This window comes from Berghia stephanieae, chromosome 4 (assembly GCF_034508935.2).
Source record: "Berghia stephanieae isolate SIO BIC M18660-M18661 chromosome 4, UCSD_Bste_1.3, whole genome shotgun sequence".
Lineage (NCBI taxonomy): Eukaryota > Metazoa > Mollusca > Gastropoda > Nudibranchia > Aeolidiidae > Berghia > Berghia stephanieae.
The window spans coordinates 77900096-77907595 of NC_088363.1; the positions used below are offsets into that span (position 1 = coordinate 77900096).

The 7500-nt window shown below is 37.9% G+C and overlaps 1 long non-coding RNA gene across 1 annotated transcript in view; it reads right to left on the reverse strand.

The window, feature by feature from the left end:
- Window positions 1-5149: 5149 nt before the first annotated feature.
- The window catches only part of LOC144971316 (uncharacterized), a 2392-nt gene continuing 41 nt past the window's right edge, over window positions 5150-7500 (reverse strand). The window contains exons 1-2 of the long non-coding RNA XR_013645114.1: window positions 7290-7500; window positions 5150-6134 (exon numbers count right to left, since the gene is read on the reverse strand). The exon at window positions 7290-7500 is cut by the window's right edge and continues 41 nt beyond it. This is a non-coding gene — a long non-coding RNA (uncharacterized LOC144971316). The remainder of the gene's footprint in view (window positions 6135-7289) is intronic.

The following is a 7500-nucleotide window of genomic DNA, read 5'->3' on the forward strand; positions in this document are numbered from 1 at the left end:
AAATAGATATACTGAATATTAGTAGGTACGGCAAACCCTCTTATCGAGTCATGGCTTTATTGGCAAACCGAGAATTTCAACTCAAATCGTCACTCTCTTTTTCTCATTTTCAGTCCGTCAAATAAAACGTGTTTGATATCAGATTAAATCTCAAATCTTCATCTTTTAAAAAATGTTTATGCTTTTTTCATAGGATTTGCCGTTATTTTATGGCTTTGAGTTGAAGAAAGAGGGTTAAACTCCGATTTTTGAACCGGCGCTCCGCTACTCGAACACCGTAACTGACGGTCATCTTTTCTCTCCGCTCGGCTGTTCGCGTCAGCGCTATTAATAGTAACGCCAATGGCTGCATCAGAAAGAAAATTGAACAAGCTTTCATTCGATACCAGATTCGCATTTTTATGATCTTTTTCAAAGTTTGAAGTTTCAAGTTAAAAACTTTAATTTGATAAAAAAATTAAGAAAAATTTGAAAATTTGGACGATTCTGGTATCAAAAGAAAGTTTAAAATCTCAGCTTTAAAATGATGTATACGAAAGCAAGATTTATAGCTTTGCGGTCACCAGCCAACTGAAAACGAAACTACAACTACAAATTTGCCGTATTCACTTCACTCATACGCCGGCTCAGGCAAGGGGCACAATCGCTGATATTTCATAACTTCGTGTTGAAATTGACAATTTTGGCTTTGTCAGCTACTTTGGGGGAAATTATTTCTTTTTTACTTAGAGTTGAGCTCAGGAAAAAAATACACATATTGTTTATAAAAAGATGTGTATTGTTAGAAAGTTACAGAGGTCTGGCTTGAATATTTATGAAAATACGGCATTTTGAAAACGGACAAAAGGTTGCTTTCAAAGCAGCCCAAATTTGGGCGATTTTCTACAAATTTCGAATAACATATCTTTTTAAATTTTTAACCAATTTTAATAATTTTTATACCATTTTAATCAGGAAAAAAAGTTCTACCTATTGAATGCAACTTAAAGACAACAATTATATAATCTAAATTTGGGTTTTCCGTACCTAATATTAGACTACAATTGACATCTATTTTCTGAATACAGGTGGTATTTTTAGGGGTGTATCTTTTTTTACGAAACCTGCCAAAACACGCCGAACCCCGACAAAGTTATGGGAAGTAGGTAGCAGTGGGGAGTGAACCTGGGACTCAGGGAAGTGTACACCATTGGGGAGTGAACCTGGGACTGGGTTTCGTAAAAAAAAGCAATTACTTTTTTTATGAAACCCGACAATATCCCACAAAGTTATGGAAAGAAAGTAGGGAACAGTGGGGGAGTGAACCCGAGACTCAGGGAAGTGTAGACTATTGGGAGTAAACCTAAGTCTATGGTTTTTCGGTGGGTTTTTGTAAAAAAGTAATTGCTTCATTCTCGTCTGATACCCAACTCCCATAGTCCGGCTTCATTTCCCACTAGTATCTATCTTCCATAGTCCCAGGTTCATTTCCACTGATATCCTCTTCTCACAGTCCCAGGTTCACTCCCAACCGGTGTGCACTTTCCTGAATCCCGGTTCATTGCCCAATGGTACCCCCTTCCCATAACTTTTGACAATTTCAGTAGGTTTCGAAATAAAAGTACATTCTGAGCTCACTGTTCACTGGTATCAGCCTCTCGCAGTCCCAGGTTCAATCCTCATCGGTGTCCAAATCCCAGATTCAATCCCCACTGCTGCCTACTTCCCATAACCTTGTCGGGTTGTGGCGGTTTCGTAAAAAGTAATTCCCCCTCCCCCTTGGTATTGCTTTTTTACAAAATCCAGAGTCCCAGGTTCACTCCCCACAAGTGTACTTCCCTGAATCTCAAGATCACCCCCCACTGTTGCCTACTTCAATAACTTTGTCGGATATTGCCAGGTTTCGTTGGATTTCGTAAAAAATTAATTGCTTTTATGTGAAACTCGCTGAAACCCGCCAAAAACCAGAGTCTCAGGTTCACTCCCCACTGGTGTACACTTCCGTGAATCTCAGGTTCACTCCCCACTGTTGCCTACTTCCCATAACTTTGTCGGATATTGCCGGGTTTCTAAAAAAAGTAATTGCTTTTATGTGAAACTCGCTGAAACCCGTCGAAAACCATAGTCTCAGGTTCACTCCCCACTGGTGTACACTTCCCTTAGTCTCAGGTTCACTCCCCACTGTTGCCTACTTCCCACAACTTTGTCGGATATTGCCGGTGTTTCGTAAAAAAGTAATTGCTTTTATGTGAAACTAGCTGAAACCCGCCGAAAATCATAGTCTCAGGTTCACTCCTCACTGGTGTACACTTCCCTTAGTCTCAGGTTCACTCCCCACTGTTGCCTACTTCCCATAACTTTGTCGGATATTGCCTGGTTTCGTAAAAAAGTAATTGCTTTTATGTGAAACTCCCTGAAACCCGCCGAAAATCAAAGTCTCAGGTTTACTCCCCACTGGTGTACACTTCCCTGAGTCTCAGGTTCACTCCCCACTGTTGCCTACTTCCCATAACTTTGTCGGATATTGCCGGGTTTCGTAAAAAAGTAAATGCTTTTATGTGAAACTCGCTGAAACTCGCCGAAAACCATAGTCTCAGGTTCACTCCCTACTGGTGTACACTTCCCTTAGTCTCAGGTTCACTCCCCATTATTTGCCTACTTTCCATAACTTTGCCCCATTTTGTTGGGATTTGGTGCATTTTGTAAACAAAAAGTAATTGCTTTTTTTTTCAAAACCCGCCGAAACCCAGTCCCAGGTTCACTCCCCACTAGTGTACACTTCCCCGAATCTCAGGTTCACTCCCCAGCACTGTTGCCTACTATCCATAACTTTCTCGGATATTGCCAGATTTCGTCGGGTTTCGTAAAAAAATAATTGCTTTTACATGAAACTAGCTGAAGCCCGCCGAAAACCATAGTCTCAGGTACACTCCCCACTGGTGTACACTTCATTGAGTCCCAGTTCACTCCCCACGCTTTGCCTACTTTCCACAACTTTGCCGCATATTGTCGGGTTTCGTAAAAATGTAATCCCCCCCCCCCCCATATTGTTATTGCTTTTTTACAAAACCCAGAGTCCCAGGTTCACTCCCCACTGGTGTACACTTCCCATAGGCTAGCACTATTCAGTATCTGACACTGAATAGTGGTTTTGCACTATAATACGGTGTTTTTTTTTCCGAAACCTGACAAAGTTATGGGAAGAGGGCAGCTGTGGGAGTGAATATGGGACTCATATTACACTTTCCCGATAGAGACAATGCTGTTAACGGCCATGTAATTATTTTACACATGAGTACAGTGAGAGTATCTATGGGTTACAAGTGTAACTAAATGACAAATTGCCATATTTATGGACAATAAAGATCTATTATTATTATTATTATTATTATTATTATTATTATTATTATTATTATTATTATTATTATTATTATTATTATTATTATTATTATTATTATTATTATATTATTATTATTATTATTATTATTATTATTATTATTATTATTATTATTATTCCTGAATCTCAGGTTCATCCTCTCCTCCCCCCCCCCCCTACACACACACACACACACACACACACACACACACACACACACACACGCTGCTGCCTACCTCTCATAACTTTGTCGGATATTGCCAGGTGTCGTCGTGTTTCGTAAAAAAGTAATTGCTTTTTATTTGGAAACCCGCCAAACCCAGTCCCAGGTTCACTCCCCATTGGTGTACACTTCTCTGAGTCCCATATTCACTCCCATAGCTGCCCTCTTCCCATAACTTTGTCAGGTTTCGTAAAAAAACCCACCGTACTATAGTGCAAAACCACATTTCAGTGTCAGATACTGAATAGTACAAAACCACTATTCAGTATCAGATACTGAATAGTGCAAAACCGCTATTCAGTATCTGATACTGAATAGTGCAAAACCACTATTCAGTATCAGATACTGAATAGTGCAAAACCACTATTCAGTATCAGATACTGAATAGTGCTAGCCATAAGACAAACAAAAACAAAGTTTATTTAATCTTAGGCTTTCGCCAATAATTCATACAATACAATTAAGACAAAATATTGCTACTAATCTCTCCTCATGCATTCGTTAGACGATAACAATAACGACCGTGTTATCTTTACTCCTTACCCAACCAACCCCTAGCTTCCCGCCTCTTCATCACGAACTATCTTATGTATGTATTAGCTTTAGGACGGGCAAGTACGGAATCTGCCCACCCTACCTTTAAACGTATCTATTTCCTCTTAGAATTCAACTATCTCCTTACTCAGAAGAGTATTTCTCGTATACTAATTCAATTGTTGAGAAAACCAAAATGGTGGTTGTATTTTATATATTTATTTAGTCGTGACCTTTGAATAAAAGTGTTTTGTTTTATTAGAGGAAATGCAATAGAAAATTACATTGTTTTGCAAAAATATTTAGTATGGCAATAAAAATACAGCGGTAATTACTTTAAGAATTTGAAGAAAAAAAAAAAGAACAAATTAATTTGTTAAAAAAAAAAAAAAAAAAAAATCAAATAAGAAAACAATTTAAATAAATGAGTTTTGAGAAGCACTAAGGAAAACGAGAAAAAAATAAATTTAAATGGTTAAACAAATATATAAAAACAACACAAGTTAATACTAAATTGATATATTAGTAAATTAATAAATTAAATTCAATACTGGAATCTTCCCAATGTCATTACATTAATGGTACCAGCACAAGTAAGGCAATAAATTAGAAAAAGTACGTTTGCCAAAATCTGCATTTAGTTTATAAGGTGGGCTCATTTGAATTAGCCCGACCTAGTACTAGAGAGGCCAGACAGCAAACTCGGAGTTCAGCGTCAGGCGACGTGACGATGGGATGACGATGTGGGCGGAGTGGAGTGGTTGGGGAGGGGGGGGGGGGGGGGGGGGGGGGGGGGTTGATAAAAAAAAGAACAGGAGCGTATCCTGGTTTATGTATTACGGGGTGCATGGTGATTCTCAATCTATCAAAAATACACACAAATTGATTTCAGTACGAAGTATCAAGTTTAACTACTACCTTTTGAAATTATCTAATTTAAATTAGATTATTTCGGACCTGGTAATACAGCATATAACTTGAAAAAACAGGCTGGTATTTGCCCACCCTGCCCATTATTACCAGCCGTCCCTGAAGAGACAGTTGCATTAAAAGACCAAAATGAAACTTAGACAGAACTACGCTAACCTTCATATTTCACAATTGTTTAGCGTTAGTGAAAGTACTATAACAAATATTATACAAACTTTTATTCATGTTTTACATAAGCCATAAGCTTCTCTTTGAAAATGTTATGAAGGTTACATGCCCTTCTAGACATAAAAATAAACTATCAGCTCCATCATCATTTTAAAGATTTCCAAACTGCAGAATGATCATTGATTGTACAGATGACCAAATTGCTATTCCTAAAGAAATTGATAAACAGCGGTTAATTTATTCTTCTTATAGGTCCATGAATTCTGTTAAAGCTCTTGTTGGTCTGAGTCCAAATGGTGTGATAAATTTTATTTCTAAACTGTATCCAGGGTCTGTCTCGGATAAGGTCATTGTACAAAATTGTGGATTACTAAAACTTTTAATTTTAAGCCCTGGAGATTTAATTTTAGCAGATAAAGGTAATAAAGGTAAAACCCCATCCTGATTCAAGATATTTTACCTCAAGGAGTAACTGTAAATATCCCTTCCTTTTTACATAATAAATTTACTGAAAATGAGATTTTATTAACAAAAGAAATTGCTTCATGTAGAGTTCATGTTGAGAGGGCTAATGAAAGACTGAAAATGTTAACATCCTCTCATATATTCCAACCATGTTAAGAGAAACATCTGATATTATTTTTCAATTTGTTGCAGCACTTGTCAATCCCCAGTCTCCTCTTATTAAGGAGACTGCATTTTGTTAGCTTTGCCATTTATTTTGTACAACACATATTTTGTTCATCATCATCAAATCACCATTCAAAATAATGGTTTTGTAGGTCCATACATGATTTTACATGATAAACATGACAAATTATGGCATTGTTGTATCAATGTATGTTCAATGTCATTAACATTGTTAAATAAAACCACACAAATTAGTTTTGGACTGAATCAACCCAAGGCATCATCAAGATAGATCTGTGGAAGTAAAAGAATAAAAGATTCAAATTTAGAGCTGCGACCATGCTCAATAGGCAACAAACAAACAAACTAATAAAACGTCTGTTGTGGTCTTGTGGTATGACACTCGCTTTCAGATCAGAAGGTCCTGGGTTTGGGCCTCGCTCGGCGCATAGTTGAGTCCTTGGAGAAGGCTCTTTACTCACAATCTCTCACCGTACTCAGGTGTCAAATGAGTACCTGGCCGTTAACAGCGTTGTCTCTGTCCGAAAAAATTGTAATATCGCCCAACAGGCATCATGTCCCGTCTTACATGTTAAATGTTGCTGTTGGCCAGGGACCCCTTGTAAAGCACTTTGAGCACATTTAGTGGATATTACGCTGTATAAAAACTCAATTAAAAAAACAAATTAAGTGATTCTTTCATTCATCTTGCTTTGTTGATAAGGGGGAAACCCGAAACGTCCATTTTATCTGTTTTCGTATATTAAATTGAAGTTCACATTCAATTTCACAATGTTATTGATTTCTTCGAGTTTCAAGCAGCAACATTTACATTACACCTTAACCCAATAGGAAATTTAGTTTACCGTGACTAACACTGGTCTAAATAAATCCTTTATTCATCCCATAGAGGAAATTTATCTCTAGGGTCTATTCCCAGGGAAGACTGGAATAACCGCGGTGCAGCGCCACAAATTGAGCTAGGGCGAGGTGACTTGCTCAAGGCCACACAGCGCAGCGGCGGGTGAACGAACTCGGTACCTTTCGGGTAAGAAGCAAAAACCGTACCGCTGATCCACGCTGCCCCACATGAAGTATGATAAAATGTCTAGCGTGATTGGTGATTGTGATGCTCATATGAGTATTATAATAAAGGTTACAACACGATACTAAATAGTATGTAGTAGACTATAGTCAATAGCAACGAAAATTAGCGAAGCAAGACTAAGACCTCAAAGACTCAAAGTCCGTGGTCCATAAGATAAAAACACAATAATTCAATGACTCTCTCTCTCTCTCTCCCTAACTAAAATCGAACGTAAACAGTTAAATCTTTCCATTGGATATACTAAATCTACCTAAACTCAAAGTAAACTGATTATTGTCCAACAGTAGTTTTACGGAGATGTGAGATTTTGAGAGTGAGAATGAGAAGACGAAATGACTTACCTTCACAGAATACTCTTTATTCTTCATGCTGGCTTGAACTTTGCCGAACATCAAGCCATCTGAGTAAGTGAAAGTCAAAACATGACCTGACTGATGATGATTTTCACCTCGCGAGACACTTTTATGCTCATTGGAGAAGTATTTCATAAGGGCGGTGATGGAAATAGAGTTCGTGTCAGCCATTTTTCTCGACTGTTTAGAGCCAGCCGGT